The 15,381-nt window shown below is 34.1% G+C and overlaps 1 long non-coding RNA gene across 1 annotated transcript in view; it reads right to left on the reverse strand.

The window, feature by feature from the left end:
* LOC146761055 (uncharacterized) overlaps window positions 1–15,381 on the reverse strand; it is a 370,373-nt gene that overhangs the window by 85,991 nt on the left and 269,001 nt on the right. The window contains exon 4 of the long non-coding RNA XR_014945321.1: window positions 3,946–4,030. This is a non-coding gene — a long non-coding RNA (uncharacterized LOC146761055). The remainder of the gene's footprint in view (window positions 1–3,945; window positions 4,031–15,381) is intronic.

Below are 15,381 nucleotides of genomic sequence, written 5' to 3' on the forward strand. Positions count from 1 at the left end.
ACTGAAAGAGGAGAGCAAAACCAGAGCTTTTCTTCCTTTTTCAAAAGACTGTATTTACACTATTAATAATAAAATAATAAAATAATTAATTTATTAATTTATTAATAATAAAATAATGAAATAAAAATAATAAAATAGAAATATTAAATATATATATATAAGTAGATCTACCAGGAGCACAGGCCTCATTTTATTCCTTGTGGGACTAGAGAAGAGAGGAAGAGGGAAGACTGCCTGTAGATAAAAGTAAATATCAGATAAGAAAATCCTAGTCAATATATTTTTCCCTTCAATCGAGCTATTTTTAATACATACAGTCCTGTCTCTTTCAAGAGACATATGTTATTGGAAAGATTAGTTTTGCAGTACCTATTGCTTCTGCCAGCCTGCATCAAAGTAAATTTAGAGATGTGCTGACAGTCTAATACCTGCTATCAGGTTCTACCTGTAGATAAGAGGTGAAAAAACATCTGTTGAAGGCCACCCTTAAAAAAATATCCCAGTTGGTTGAATTCCAGTAAGTTTCTAAAAACTCAATCTGCCAAGCAATTTCATCACAATAGTCAAATGCAAGGGATTCAAAACAAAACAAGCAAAATTGAGGATTTTTTTTTCTAATTTTAAAATACAGAGTGAAAATTTCTGAGGTTATCTCTAATATTTGCATAATCTGTGAAGCTCTTGTTTTTAATGGTGGCTGGATGGAAAGCAGTGATGGATCTGACTGTTTTTCTAAATAGCAATTATACAGACAAGAAAAAAGCAGAGGAGGAGCACAAAAAACCCCGTCCACCTCAAAGGCTTTGTTCTCAGTTCTGAATTCTCCTTGCAAACAAATAAAAACACAAACAAAACATATTTTCCCCTTTTTCTAAACTGAAACAGTTTCAAATCATACCAAACCACAAAAGTTGTTCACACCTCTCCCACTTCAGTTCTTAAGCAAAAAATCATACATCAGCTATGCAGTACTTTTAAGGTAGAGGTCAAGAGGTAGCAGTCCACCAACTCCACCACCACCACACAAGTACAAAAAAGTACATGACATTGAATAGGGTATGTAATTCTCATATAATATCTCATATTTCTTGTGTGTGATCCACTCTTAAGTAGAGATACAGAAACAGCACATAAAAGCATCTTATAAGGGTAAGAACTAAAAGAAAAGAGTAGAAGAAAGAGTTCTAGAGACACTTCAGGAAAAGCCAGTTCAGTTCCCTACACAGTGCATGTTCCTGCATTTATGAGTTCAGGTGTTAAGTGAAATCTCAGGACCCACAGGAATTATAATAGTGGAAAATCTAGTTATAAAACATCAGGAATTGGTGCTCCTAAAGAAAGAGTCTGTGTCTACAGTTTTCAACACAAAAGGGCTCAGACTTGGCCAACAGTATTTCTGCTAAGTGCAAGAAGTTGTGAAAAATGAATAGAATAAATAGAGATGTTTTCCTGAATTATAAATAGAGAATTAAATTTCATTTATGAAACTCTTCCTGGATCACAAACAGATCACTCACATTCATTTTTCTTAATTTTCCATTTGATTTTTCACAATTAGATATACACCTCAGTTATTTCTCTCAGAACTGCATTTGCTTTCTAAGTTGTTTAACTGTAGACAGCACTTACTAAAGTAGACTACACTAACTGCATGTTTATGTGTGGAAATGTTTGTTTGTTTGTTTCATGTGTAATTTTATTTTTTTGTTTCTATATATGCTTCGCCCCCCCCCAGGAATTTGTGTTTGTTTGATATGAAATTGCCTCAGAATTATATATTACATCTATTTTATAATGAATGGCCTCAGAGATATAATTACAAGAATCAAGATTAACTAGAATACGCCAAGTGGAGAAGACATATTTTCTAGTTTTATTTAAGAACATCAAATAACATCTGAAAAATGTGCAGTCATACCTGAGAAGCAAATACCAGAAGTGTACTGCATGCAACAAGGAACAGCCTCATATTTTATGGGATTTGACAAACCTTTACTTAAAAATTGAGGGAAGCTACTTGAAAGTTACATCCAGAAATTCAGTTTTGTTAGATCAAGATGAAACAGATCTGCTGAGAAGAAAGAGAGGACATTTCCACACAAAACAGCAAATTCTCTCTAATTCTATAGAGTTAAATAGAAGTGAATATTCCTTTCCAGAATGTATTCATGAGGCTGTACTATGTTAAGTATTAGCTCCTTGGTACAAAAGAGAGATTGCCAAACCAGGTTAAGTCAAGTGGAGAGCCACTAGCCTGGTCAAGAGGCTGGGGCAGATGGTGTAGGAAACATCAATTTGTTCGGCATGCAGAAAAGATAAGAAAGGGCCCCAGCTGCCAATTTCAGCTATCTCCTGGAGGGTTATAGAGGATGTTAAGCCAAAGTCTGTTTAGTGCACAGTGAAATGACATGATGTAATGGCCATAAGTTGCAGCAAGGGAAATTCTGACTAGATGAAAGAGAAGTAAATATACACACAAGAGTCTGTAAATATCTAGAAGAGCTGCTCAAACATTTAGCTATCATGTAAGCAGAAACTGGCAAGTGTACTACAGGTCTCATTGGCTTGCACCACTCTGAACAAGAAACTGGAAGGTTGTCTCTCCCATATTTTCTGCTTCCATTCAAATAAGTTCAGACTACAAATGAATAACCTTCAAAGTCTACTCAAGATCACTATGCCTATCAGAAGGAATTTAGCCGTCCTCCCTTTCATGAACAGTCCAAACTATGAAATAAGCAGCAAGTGCATTACATTACATTTACATGCAGTAAATAAATAAATAAATAAGTCAGTCTATTTATGGAATTCACACTAATTCACAGCACCATGCAAGGAGGTATTTCAAAGTAATTTTAACCGTTCCAAAAAAACTCTCAAACCTCTGGGAATTCTATTCAAGTACTGTACTTTAAGGTAATTGGAAGGACAGGAAAAGTAGTCTCTTACTGTCAATTTCTTACTGCCTTAAATGTTCAAATAATGATACCTCAAGATGTTATAATAAATTATGATTTTGCATTGTTTGTATTTTTGTGTCTATTTCAGGCAGAAATATAAAGCTACTTAATGTTCCTTAAAAAAAAAAAAAAAAAAAAAACACAAAAAAAACCTGGTATACAGTAGAGACTAAATTGCCTAATTTACGTATTACTTATACATGCATAGATGCAACTAAAGCTTTCACTAATACATTGTAAGCTGTACTTTAGAAGGTTGGTCTTCAGGATATTACATATTTGATATCAATTTAATAAACTACAAAAATACTTCAAGCACACAACACTGCCTTTCTCAAGAAAGCAGAAAGGCTGGCCACCAAATGACTTGAAGGAAACTGTAAAATAATCTAGCCGTAACTTGGTTGAGATTGTCATTATACATGTAAAAGAGCAATTTTTAGTTTGTTTTAATATATATACTAATAGTAAATCTATTGGTTCAACTTATCTATGAAATAGTTAATACAAGAAATATTTCCACATGTATATGTACAGTTAATTTTATATTCAAGATCTATATCATGTTAAATTATACACTGTTTTGTAGGTCTCAAACTATTGATTCTTTTAGAAGAGTCCCTTAGAATTACCTTTAGAAGGGAATTCTACAACTCATATTTATTTTATAGATGTTCTCTCTAAATTGAAAGAATATTTTTAACTTTCAAATGAGACTGACATGAGGTTTGATAGCAAGGAATAAACAAACTGAGTTCATTAAAGTTTTCTTTGTGGACAGTAGCATCTATCTATGAATAAATTGAAATGTTTGTAGATGTGCAAACATTATTGTTATCATTATTATAGATTAGCAATGTGGAACATTGAAATGACCAAAAAATACCATGTAAGAGCTGTGTCCTTACCACAAGAAATTGTAGGTTTTTTTGTTGGTCTTATTTAAAGCAGAACTGACAAAGTATTCACTGAAGGGTGGAATTACCTCATGCTGGATGGAGTTATCTTAATTCAAGTAGGATATCAATCAGTAGAAGGCATCAAGGATGAAAGCTGGCAAATCCATAAAACTGTAAATCATAAAGAAAACAATTGATTTCTGAAAATCTACAGCAACACTGCAGATCACCCAAAACCTATTATGGATGAGAATTCCAGCAATATTGAGCACTCAGAGCTTTGAGAAAGTTTCTACAGAAAGGCAGTAAAGGGTAGCAAACTGAAAAGGGAGGGAGTCCTAGCTATTTGTATTGATTAGGTTTCAAGATCTTCATAGAAAATTTTCCGGGCAAATCCAACTTGGAGAAAGAGCAGGAAATAATTTCTGTTCCAAGTGATTATGCTCAAAATCTTTGAAAGTATTTCACAGGCTCAGAGGCTTTGGAGCTATTTTAAAATGTATATTGGCTGAAAAATATATGTTCATTCTTTTTACTTTCAAGCAAGTACATCCTACCTGTCACATCAGTTGCTCTTCCCTAACCCAATATAAAATGGGAAAACTAAATAGGAATATGAAAGTCACAGAAACAAACAAACAAACAAACACGAAAAGTCAGAGAGCACACTTCACCTTCTTCTTTTCACAAAAGCAATACAGTTAAAAGTTAGTGTTTTTTAATCTTCTGGCTTGTAAGAACACACATCTGCCAATCAATATTAATTGGAGTTTAGTCTTCCAGACTTTACAATAAATAGCTAATATGTGAATAACATGCACATTGGCTAACAGATGAATAAGCCACTGGACAATTGTGGTGAGGTCCTGGAACAGGCTGCCCAGGGATGTTGTGGATGCTCCTTCCCTGGAGGTGTTCATGGGCCAGGTTGGATGGGGCCCTGGGCAACCTGATCTAGTAAACATGGGAGTTTGGTGGCCCTGCCAGGAGGAGGGGTTGGAACTTCACTATCCTTGAGGTCCCTTTCAACCCGGGTCATTCAGTGATTCTGTGATTCCCTTTTGTAGAACTAGAGCAATTTCACTGAAATTCAAGTAGCTATGATTTACATCAGAGGAAAAATGTAATAATTTTCTCTCTCTCTCTTTTTTTTTTTTTTTATATATATATATATATATATCTATATATGAGGAAATCCTGGTGAAAATTTCTATTCATCTTCTCTCAAGAGCTACCTAATGGTCTCAAAAATGTAAAGACTACATATGATGCATGAAAATCTTCAGGCTGTTTTGAAATATGCACTTATAGAAACTTCCACTCTCCTGGCTAAGCAGTTCAAAATTCAGGATAAAATCTGCAGCAGTTTAAAAATCTTGTGTCCTGCTTACCTAAAGATCTGCAGTCTTCAAAACTCTTGAACTAACTCTGACTTGCAGAGGAAGGAAATTGACACATACTGTTTAGCTTTAGGAAATGCTATTGAAATTATTTTTACAACACGCTAAGAACTTTTACCCTCACTCTTTCAGGACTTACTACTATATACATAGACAGTAGCCTAAGTGAGGAAGAAAACTCAGCACAAAAACTTTTGATTTTGGACTCATTCTGATACAATTATTTTTATTTTATATTTTTACACTGCAGAAATAAACTGTATTAGCCAGGATAAATATATTAAAATGGAATTTAAAACATATATTTGCATCTCACAAAGCTAGTAGAAATCATGCCTTTTTTGATACTGGTCTAATCTGTTCGAGTTCAATAAGTATACCATCTTAGTGTAACATACAGGATTTACATAAATACAGATAAATTTAACTTTATGACATGTCAGCAAACTGTGTATGACTTCTCAGAAACAAAGAGAATTAAAATAGGTGAAATGAGGACAGAGTCAGAATCATCTGTCAGAGCCTTTTACTAAAACTGTATGTCACTAAGTTTATTAATCAGTTTTTATCAGTATTAATTTAATCAGTATTAATCTCTCTGTAATAAATACATCATTTCTAAATTCTACTTTAAGCAAAATGATGCAATATGATAGGAAACTTTAACACAGTTGCTAAAATGGAATAGAACATATGAATAAATTAAAAATACCAGTGAAAAGTATATAAATGTACCCTGATCAATGCTAGTTCAAACACTTGAAAGCACGTATGTTTTAAGAAAGATTTTATTAAGTTTTATCATCAATAATTTAACCTCTGAAAGGGATCTGTGATTTAAAGTGATATTGGATGTCACATATTTTGAAACAGTAAGCACAGCTTGTTCTAAAATATTGGTCTTCTTGGTGTTGCAGAGCTTCAGTTACTCAGAACATGTCAAGTGTATCTAATATACGATATATAAATTATTATATATAGTGCACTATATACAAATATACTGTATATAATTACAAGTATATCAATTTTACTATATATAATATTATATACTATTTTACACACAAATATACTATACATAATTAGTATATATAATATTTGTTTGATTAGGTTTTCTTGCTAAACTACTCTTGACAAAGAAAAAAGTACCATCTGTACATCAAAATACATCAGCCAATCTGACCATAAATTAGAGTACCTGGGGTGGAGGTGGGGGGAACAAATCACAGAAACTATTAAGAGTTTCATCCCTTGCTGAAATTCTGTGCCAACATTGTGTCAACAAGAGGGGATTTATTCTACCAGATCTTTTCGTTCAGCTATGCACTTCCTATTAATTAGATCAATATCTGTGTCTAGTAGCAGCCAGTTTAATATTCTTAATTAAGGTTCATTTAAGGTTCATTCTGGTTATAAGGTAGATAATTCCTGATCTTTTAAAGATCACTTTTTATACTAACCACTAATTTGAAGATAGAAATTGATCTACGTTTAAGGTTTGTGTTTGAAATAAAAAGTAGTTGTGCCACAAATAGTGAAAGCAAATAATAATAATTGAAAGAAAGTGTTAAAAAATATTTTATTTTATTTTATTTTATTTTATTTTATTTTATTTTATTTTATTTTATTTTATTTTATTTTATTTTATTATTTATATATTTATTTTTATCCCCTTAAAATAAAATTTTATTTTATTTTATAAAAATAAAAAATATAATAAATAAAAAAAAAATAAAATAAATAAAAAAAATAAAATATTATTTTAAATACATAAAATGCATATGTACTTTCATTTCTTAACAATACTGGTATAGCTTTATAGCTTTCTGGACTTGCATGTCAAGATACCATTTTGGCAAATAATTCTCTCTTAGAACTTATTCCTTTATTTATTTTTAAACAGAAAAGCTATTATAAATCTTGAAAAGGAAGAAGTATCTTAGAACTGTAAAATATGAAAAGCCATGTTAAAGAACAACACATTTAAATACATAACTACCAACAAAAAGCACTGCAGACACCAGAATCATCAACTGCTATGAAACCAGCAAGATTTGCAGGTTCTGAGGAATGTATTCAAACAAGTTTTGGTTTAAAAGTTAGTTATGGTTTTCTTTTTCTGACAAAGTTTAAATCTGGCTATTCCACACTTAGCAAAAAAGCAGTACACTTTGCATCCTGCTTTTGTACGGTTCCAGTGATGCGCAGCCAGGTATCAATGGTCAGGTCACAAACATCTACCTGCTGTTTCTTACTACAGATTAAAGGAGACTATATAAAAATTGCATCTCCTAAGGAGCTTTTCTAGCAGAATAGGTTTTTGAGCCCACAATGTTTGTGTTTTCCTTACTGTCATAAACTGCCACGATGTCCTTTGAAACTGGAAAAAAACCATCAAACTGCTTCCTTTAAAGAGATCAGTTAACCTGGCAGCTTAATGGCTTGGCTTTAAACCAATTCTCTGGAGTTATCTCTGGAAAATGTTCTATTTGATGAACAGAAATAGCCTGACACTTTACAATTCCTGTTTTCTCATACAGAAAAAGATATACTGAAGGAAGGAAATGCTCTACTGATGAAGCAAAGATTCATACGAACTCATATAAACTTCTGTTCTCTATGTGTTGTTTCTTTTTGTTTGTTTGTTTGCTTGTTTATGAAGCAAGCAAAGAAGAGAATATTGATTTGTTTTTAAATTATTTTTAATGAAGGACAGGAAGTGAAGATTCCCATGTAATAACTTTCTTAACATTAAAAACTAGGTCTTTAACTGTAACGTACAATGCAATGAAACACATGATGAGATTAAACAATGAATTTTAGTATTTACTAGCAATAACACAGAAAAAGACTTACTCTAAGTAGTATTCCAAGTATTTTGTCTATTTTTTTACAAAACAATACTCTAGGGCAAAAAGAGAAGCAATTAATCCGATTTTCTTAAAATTTTGTGTTGTTTGGAATAGTAACTGCTACTATGGCCTATGTAGAATTTCCACACTGGAAATGTAAAATTAAATTAGAATATGTTTTACATTCCAAAAGAAGTATGGCTTAAAATGTGCCTGACATGAGACTCCATCTCCCTGTCCAGTTCTCATTCATCCAGAAAGCAAACAAGAAAGTGTCTATTTAAATTCTAATACATTACAAGGAGACAAGTCTATAGACATCCTAACTCCTACAAAATTATACTTGAAGTACAGCATGTGGATTATAACCTATAATAAACCTAAACGCAAAATGTGATTTTCTAACTTCATTTCCACTAATTTCTGAAGGATAAAATGTGTGAATAGATCTTTATTTTCAAACAAAACTAGCATGTAAATAACACAGCAAGCTCCAAATAAAATCAAGAATGGAAAGAAATACAATGAAATGTTTGTAAGAAACATGTAGCTTGTAATTATATGGACAGCATTTTTTTTTTCTATAGCTATGACTTTAATATAATTTGGTTTAAAGAAATAATGAATTTCAGCAACGTCAAATAAAAAATGTGGAAAAAGAATTCCCTATTTCTGATAAACAGCACATATGTCACGACATTTTACATTCCAGAAAGACATCTAAAAATTCCTAAACTTAGTTTCCTTTACTTTACCTTCATATAATTATTTTCCAGAAATCTCACACTTAAGACCTAAAATCAGTTTACTGGACAGTGCTAATTTCTTATGAGAACAGCTTATTATATTGGATAACATCCATTTATTACTGAAATTTAATTTAGAATTTAATTTCATTTTAATTAAATTCTTCCTACATGTTGAGAAGACCTATATCTATCCACATTCAACTTCACAAATGACTTTATGTTAACAACCAATTTATCAATTCTCTCCATAGGGACTATAGGTACAGCATGAAATCACAAGACCAAAAGGAAAGAGAAAGGAAGACAAAGCCCATAGAACAATTTTACAACATGCCAAGCGGGAGGGGGAGACTTTATGAATTTAATTCATCTAAATTAAAGAATTAGTGACATCTGTTTATAAACAGTCATACCATTTGTTATCATTTAGTCATATTGCTGAACCAATAATAAATTCAAGAGAGAAAAAAACAGTTAAATTTGTAAGTTAACACTACTGAACCTTAGAGTAGGTTGACTTATTTTTTATTTTTTATTTTTTAAGAGTAATTCCCAAACAAAATTCCCTATTCTAAAAGATGAAAGGAAGTATCACAGCACCGTCCAAAAAAATCGGTCGTGACAGACAAGGAAGTGATGTTGTAAAACAACATCAAGGTGTATATTATAATTAGATCATCATCAGCTTTTATGACAACTTACCAGCTATCATCATGTCATTATTTGAAGTGGAGAATGGAATTAAGAAAGTTCGAGTTGTCATGCTCAATCACAGAAACAGAATTGTAAGGTTTGGAAGAGACCTGGAGATCTAGTCCCACCCCTCTGCTAGAACAGGTTCCCTACAGTAGATTACACAGGAAAGTGTCCAGATAGATTTTGAATACGTTCAGAGGAGGAGACACCACAGCATCTCTAAGCAGCTTTCTCCAGTGCTCTTGCATATTCATCTAGGTCACTGGTGAAGATGCTGAACAAAATTGGATCTAGTACCAGTCCCTGGGGAACGCCGCTAGATACAGGCCTCCAATTGAACCCTGCATCACTGATGACAACACTCAGATCTCTGCCAGGCAGACAGTTCTCAGTGCACCTCACTGTCTGCTCATCTGTCCCACACATTCTAAACTTACTTATGAGGATGTTACAGGAGACAGTGTCAAAAGCATTGCTGAATTGAAGGCATACAACATTCACTGCACTTCTCTCATCTACCCCATTGGAAATACTCAAACTAAAAATAACAGATAACTGTTATATATCAGAATACACTGATAGTGAAACAGGGGACAGTGAAACAATTATAATCATGAAGTGTGTGATAAAAAATGATTGAATGAGAACGCCTATTCTTAAGTAAGACTATTGACATAATAATCAGATCAGAAGCTGGAGGGAAAGATAGCAATCAATGGCACATTAATTCAAGGGTACAGATTATACAGGAAATACAGAATAGTATGCTGCTATTGACCAGATGTTCTTTATCAGTAATCATAGTGCATATACACTGAAAATTTTTGCAGAAGCAAAAAGAAGCACAATAATAATAATAATAATAATAATAATAATAATAATAATAATAATAATAATAATAATAATAATAGTTCTTATTATTTTGATCCTTTCCCAAAGATGTACTATAATAAAAGTTGAGAACTTACTTAGGAGGAAAAAGAGCCAGTCAAAAGATAAATCTTTTAAAATGTTGTAAAAAATGTATAGAAATAAAATTCTCAAGACTTCGAAAAGATATACAGAGTCGCACAGAAATGAGGACAAATCAAAAAGAAACTCGTATGGTTAAAGATCTAGAGGAAAAATAGCTATCAGAAATGAGAAGAAAAAGTAAAGCTGTGTCTAAATGAGGAAAACAGGGATGACCATAAACTCAGGCATACAAAGTCAAGAAATGCAAATAAAGCAGGTCATTAAAAAGTTTAGGGGGAAAGTACAAAAAACATCTGCTAATAAATGCTTTTCAAAACACATCAGAAGCAGGAAGCTCACTGCAATGCCTGTAAGTTTAACAAAGTGCTGAAGTATAAAAAAAGCAAAAACAGTGAAATGAGTGTTTAGTATCTGAGGTCATCAGCAGGCTGGGAAGCTACCCACACTGCAGCTCTTTTTATAGAAAACATGTAGAAGACATAGAAAAATAAAACGGTGTGACAATATAAGAGGTCATGAAATTATGCAGCAGTTGCAAATCATTAGCATCAGACTTTGTTTATCCAATAATTTTAAAGGAACCTAAGGCAGAAAATATCTTAATTATGGTGTGTTAATTCTCATTTAACACTGTCTCAACACAAGAGAGTTTGTAACTAATAAACCTGGTAAGAATTTTTAAAAGAGCTTCAAGAAAGATGTGAGGAACTACAGACAATGACCATGCACCAAACAAGCTAGTACAAATTTTGTTATAGGATTAGTGGGCAGCTAGATAAGTAGTATGGAGAGGAGCAGGCTTTTGAAATATGTCATTCTTTGCAGATCCACTGGAATGTCTTGAAAGAACAAGCAAGCAAGTGGGCACAAGTCCCAGCTAATCTGTTTTCCATACAACATATGATGAGGTCCATTAACCACAGACTGTTAAAGAAATCAGGCTATTGTCACACAGAAGTCCATTATATAGACTCATAATTTGATGAAAGTTTGGCAGTAGAGATTATGGTTATCACAAAGAAGATTACTAATGGAATTGCACAAGAGTCAGCATGTTCATATATGCTGTTCAAAATACTCAGATAGTAATGATCCAGGAATTTACTAGAGAGGGGACAAGCCTGTGATTATTTTAAATCACACAGGATAGTAAGGACAAAGACATCAGTTAAGTGACTTAAAACACTCAATAATTGAAACAGTAAAATGACATATTCAATTAAATCCATAGAATTGCAATGCAACATAAGGAAGAAAAAGTCAACATGGGCTATCAACTGACTATTATTACTCCAGAATGAGATATTGAGACTTTAATAGGTTGTTTTGGTATGTTTCTTAGTAGTGAGTAAGAAGAAATAAAATGTCAGGAACTATAACAAAAGAAATAAAAAAGGAAGCACAAAACATTGCATCTTCATATAAATTAACATAAGTGTTTTTGACTTTTGTTCTCCCACTTCCAAAGAGTCACACTTCAGTAATAAGGAAAGAAATGGGTAAAAAGAACAATGCAAATTACAGAAATGACTACAAAACAAGAGGTTGGAAAGGTAAAGGCTGTAAGTTTACATGACTTTGAAATCAAGTATACCAATTTATGGGAAAAATAAAGAAGAAAAACATTCAAAGTACACACTCTGGCTCCTGATTCATGAGTTTTATAGTTTTCTAGGGCAATATAATTTAGGGTTTTCCCTCTTCTTTAGGCAAGTGCTACTGATTAATTGATGTGATACTTGACATATTGACTTTTGGTCTGATAGTATCAATAAATGGTATCAATTTTTGGTCAAATGTTTTCTTTGTCACTACATGATTCTTCAATACTTTCTATAAACACATAAGCTAATTAGTTACAGATCCTGCTGAAGCATTTATATATAGATATACACAAATATATATTATTCACTTAGCAATGTATAGTATGCATCCTTTATCGCTCCCCACTACTCATAGCAGAAGTTCAGCTTTAGTTAGAAGCAAGGACCTATTTTTGTTTCCTGTTGCCCTCCTATGTGCCTGAAGGTGGCAGCATCAAGATGCTAATAATGTAGCAGTTCCAATCAAACAGAACATTAGTTATTCTTAAAAATAAATTTGATTTGCAATTTAAAAAAAAAAAAAAAAAAAAAAAGTTTTAACTAACAGGTCCTCAAAGGATGCAAGGATCAAGGACAATGAGTTACACTAATTAATTTTTATTTTGCTGTAATGCACATTACAATAGCTGTTCAACAACAGTTTTTGATTAACAAATGCAAGTTATATTCTTGCTGAATTACTTTCTTAAAACATAATCATAAAGCCAAATTTTAAAACTCAGTAGGTGATTATGTCTGTTCATATCAAGCAGTCTGCATTGTACAGGGACACCTACAGCTAGATCAGCCCCTCCAGCCTATCCTTAAATATCTCCAGGGATGGGGCATCCATCACCTCTCTGGACAACTTTTTCCAGTGCTTCACCACTCCTACAATAAAAATATGTTTTTCTTATATCCAATCTAAATCTCCCATCCTAGTTTGAAATCATTTTCCCTTGTCCTGACACAACAGACACAGGAAAATAATTTGTCCCTTTCTGTTTTATAATCTCCCTTCAGATACCAAAATACTTCTCACAGATCTACCCAGAGTGTTCTTGAACATCCTCAGCCCTCTTGGCTATCCTTGTAGAGGAGGCATTCCATCTCTTAGACCATATATGTAGTACTCCTCTGGACATGCTTTGACAGGTCCACATCTCTCCTGTACTAAGCAATCCCTATCTCAACACAGCACTCCTCATGAGTTCTTAAAGAGAAGAGCAGAGGTGCAGGATCACCTCCTTTATCCTGCTGGCCAGGCTTCTGTTTGGGCAGCCCAGGATACAGTTGGCTTTCTGGGCTGCAAAGGGTACATTGCTGGCTTATGTCCAGCTGCCATCCACCAGAACCCCCAGGTCCTTTTCAGAAGACCTCAATCCTTTCAACTTTTAGCTTGTACTGATAATGGGAGTTACTGCAACTCAGGTTCAAGACCTTGCAGCTGGATTTGTGAAACCTTATGAGGTTTATGTGGACCCACTACTGTCTAGGTGTTTCTGAATAGCACCCCACCCTTCTCTGTCTGATCCTTCTGAACAGCTTGTAGCTGTCAAGAGCCACACTCCACCTGTGGAAATTATCCTGCCAGGTTTCAGACAGCAACTATATCATGGTTTTCTAGTAATACAGTGGTTTCCAACTCTTCCTGTTTGTTTCCCAAGGTGAGTGCATTAGTGCAGACTTTAACTGCAGCAGAACTGGCATAGGTCACAAACTAAAAGCTGATAGAAACCTGGGGCTACTAAGGTGAAAAACCTCATACATGTACGTTCCCTCCTACCTGCATACTTACAAAAGCTCCTGGAAACTGAATTCTGAACTGAATACATAGGTCTGAGTGTCATGGACTCTCAAGAAACCTCTAAAACAACCAGGAAAGATGCCCAGGTACTGGAAGTGTGATCCAGACTTCAAAGGCCTGTGTTATATTGGATTTACCCTTGGATTTACCCTGTACACACCTGAAGTCAAAGAAAGTGATTTTTTTTAAATTATTATTTATTATTATTATTATTATTTTAATTAACAACTGTATCTGCAACACACAAGGTCTAAATAGTGCACTATCAAATTGAGAAGTGTATTTGGGCAAAAGCATCTTGTAAGTGAAAGGGGATTAATTCTTTAAGAACAAGGGTTACGTTTTAAAACGAGGTGCGATTAAAACCATCTCTAGCACTGATTCAGTCTCAGTATATGGTACTGGCAAAGTTATAGAACAACTTTCTTTAAAAAACAGTCTTCCAGCCTCTCTGCCCCAAGCCTGCAGTGTTGCCTGGAGCTTTTGTGGCCAAAGTGCAGGACCTGGCGCTTGGTCTTGTTGAACTTCATCCTGTTGGCATCAGCCCAGCAATCTAGCCTGTCCAGATCCTTCTGTAGGGCCTTTCTTCCCCCAGACAAATCAACACTTCCTCCCAGCTTGGTGTGATTTGTAAACTTACTGAGGGTGCACTCAATGCCATCATCCTGGTCATCATTAATAGTACTAAACAGGACAGACCCCAACACTGACCCCTGAGGAACACCACTGATGACCGACTGTCAGCTGGATTTAACTTCATTCACCACTACCCTCTGGGTGCAGCCATGCATCCAGGTCTTTACCCAGTGAAGAGTGTACCTGTCCACAGGCTGCCAGCTTCTCCACGAGAATACTGTGGGAGACAGCATCAAAGGCTTTGCTGAATTCTAGGTAGACCACATCAACAGCCTTTCCCTTATCCACCAGGTAGAACACTCAATCAAGAAATATATTAGGTTGGTCAAGCAGGACCTGCATTTAATGAATCCATGCTGGCTGGGCCTGACCCCCCAGTTGTCTCGCACATGCCAAGGGATCTCCCTCAAGATTATCTGCTCCATAACCTTCTCCAGCATGGAGGTCAGACTGACAGGTCTGTAAAGGAGATCTAGGGTCACAAATTAATTTGTGCCTATGCAAAAAATAAAATAAAAGTTAAATTAGGACCATAACATTTTTAAGCAAGTACTTAAAACACAGCAAATAATTTTTTCTGCTAAGATTCTCCATGTGAACACATCTATGTTAAGACTCTCAAGGCCCCAGAATTCGTACACAATTTGTCTATGTCATAAGCTTTTATAGAAATCAAGTTCACAAATGAGAATATTTTGTTTAACATCTGAGAACAGTTCATTGTCACTGTGTCTTCAGACCTCCTCCAAATCTTTCCAAAGATCAACAAGTCAGGATCTGCAACCACATCAATAACACAACTGTGGTAGATTTCCTGGGATTTTTTT

Source organism: Coturnix japonica, chromosome 4 (genome assembly GCF_054131305.1).
Source record: "Coturnix japonica strain WE chromosome 4, WE-NBRP24, whole genome shotgun sequence".
In the NCBI taxonomy this organism is placed as follows: domain Eukaryota; kingdom Metazoa; phylum Chordata; class Aves; order Galliformes; family Phasianidae; genus Coturnix; species Coturnix japonica.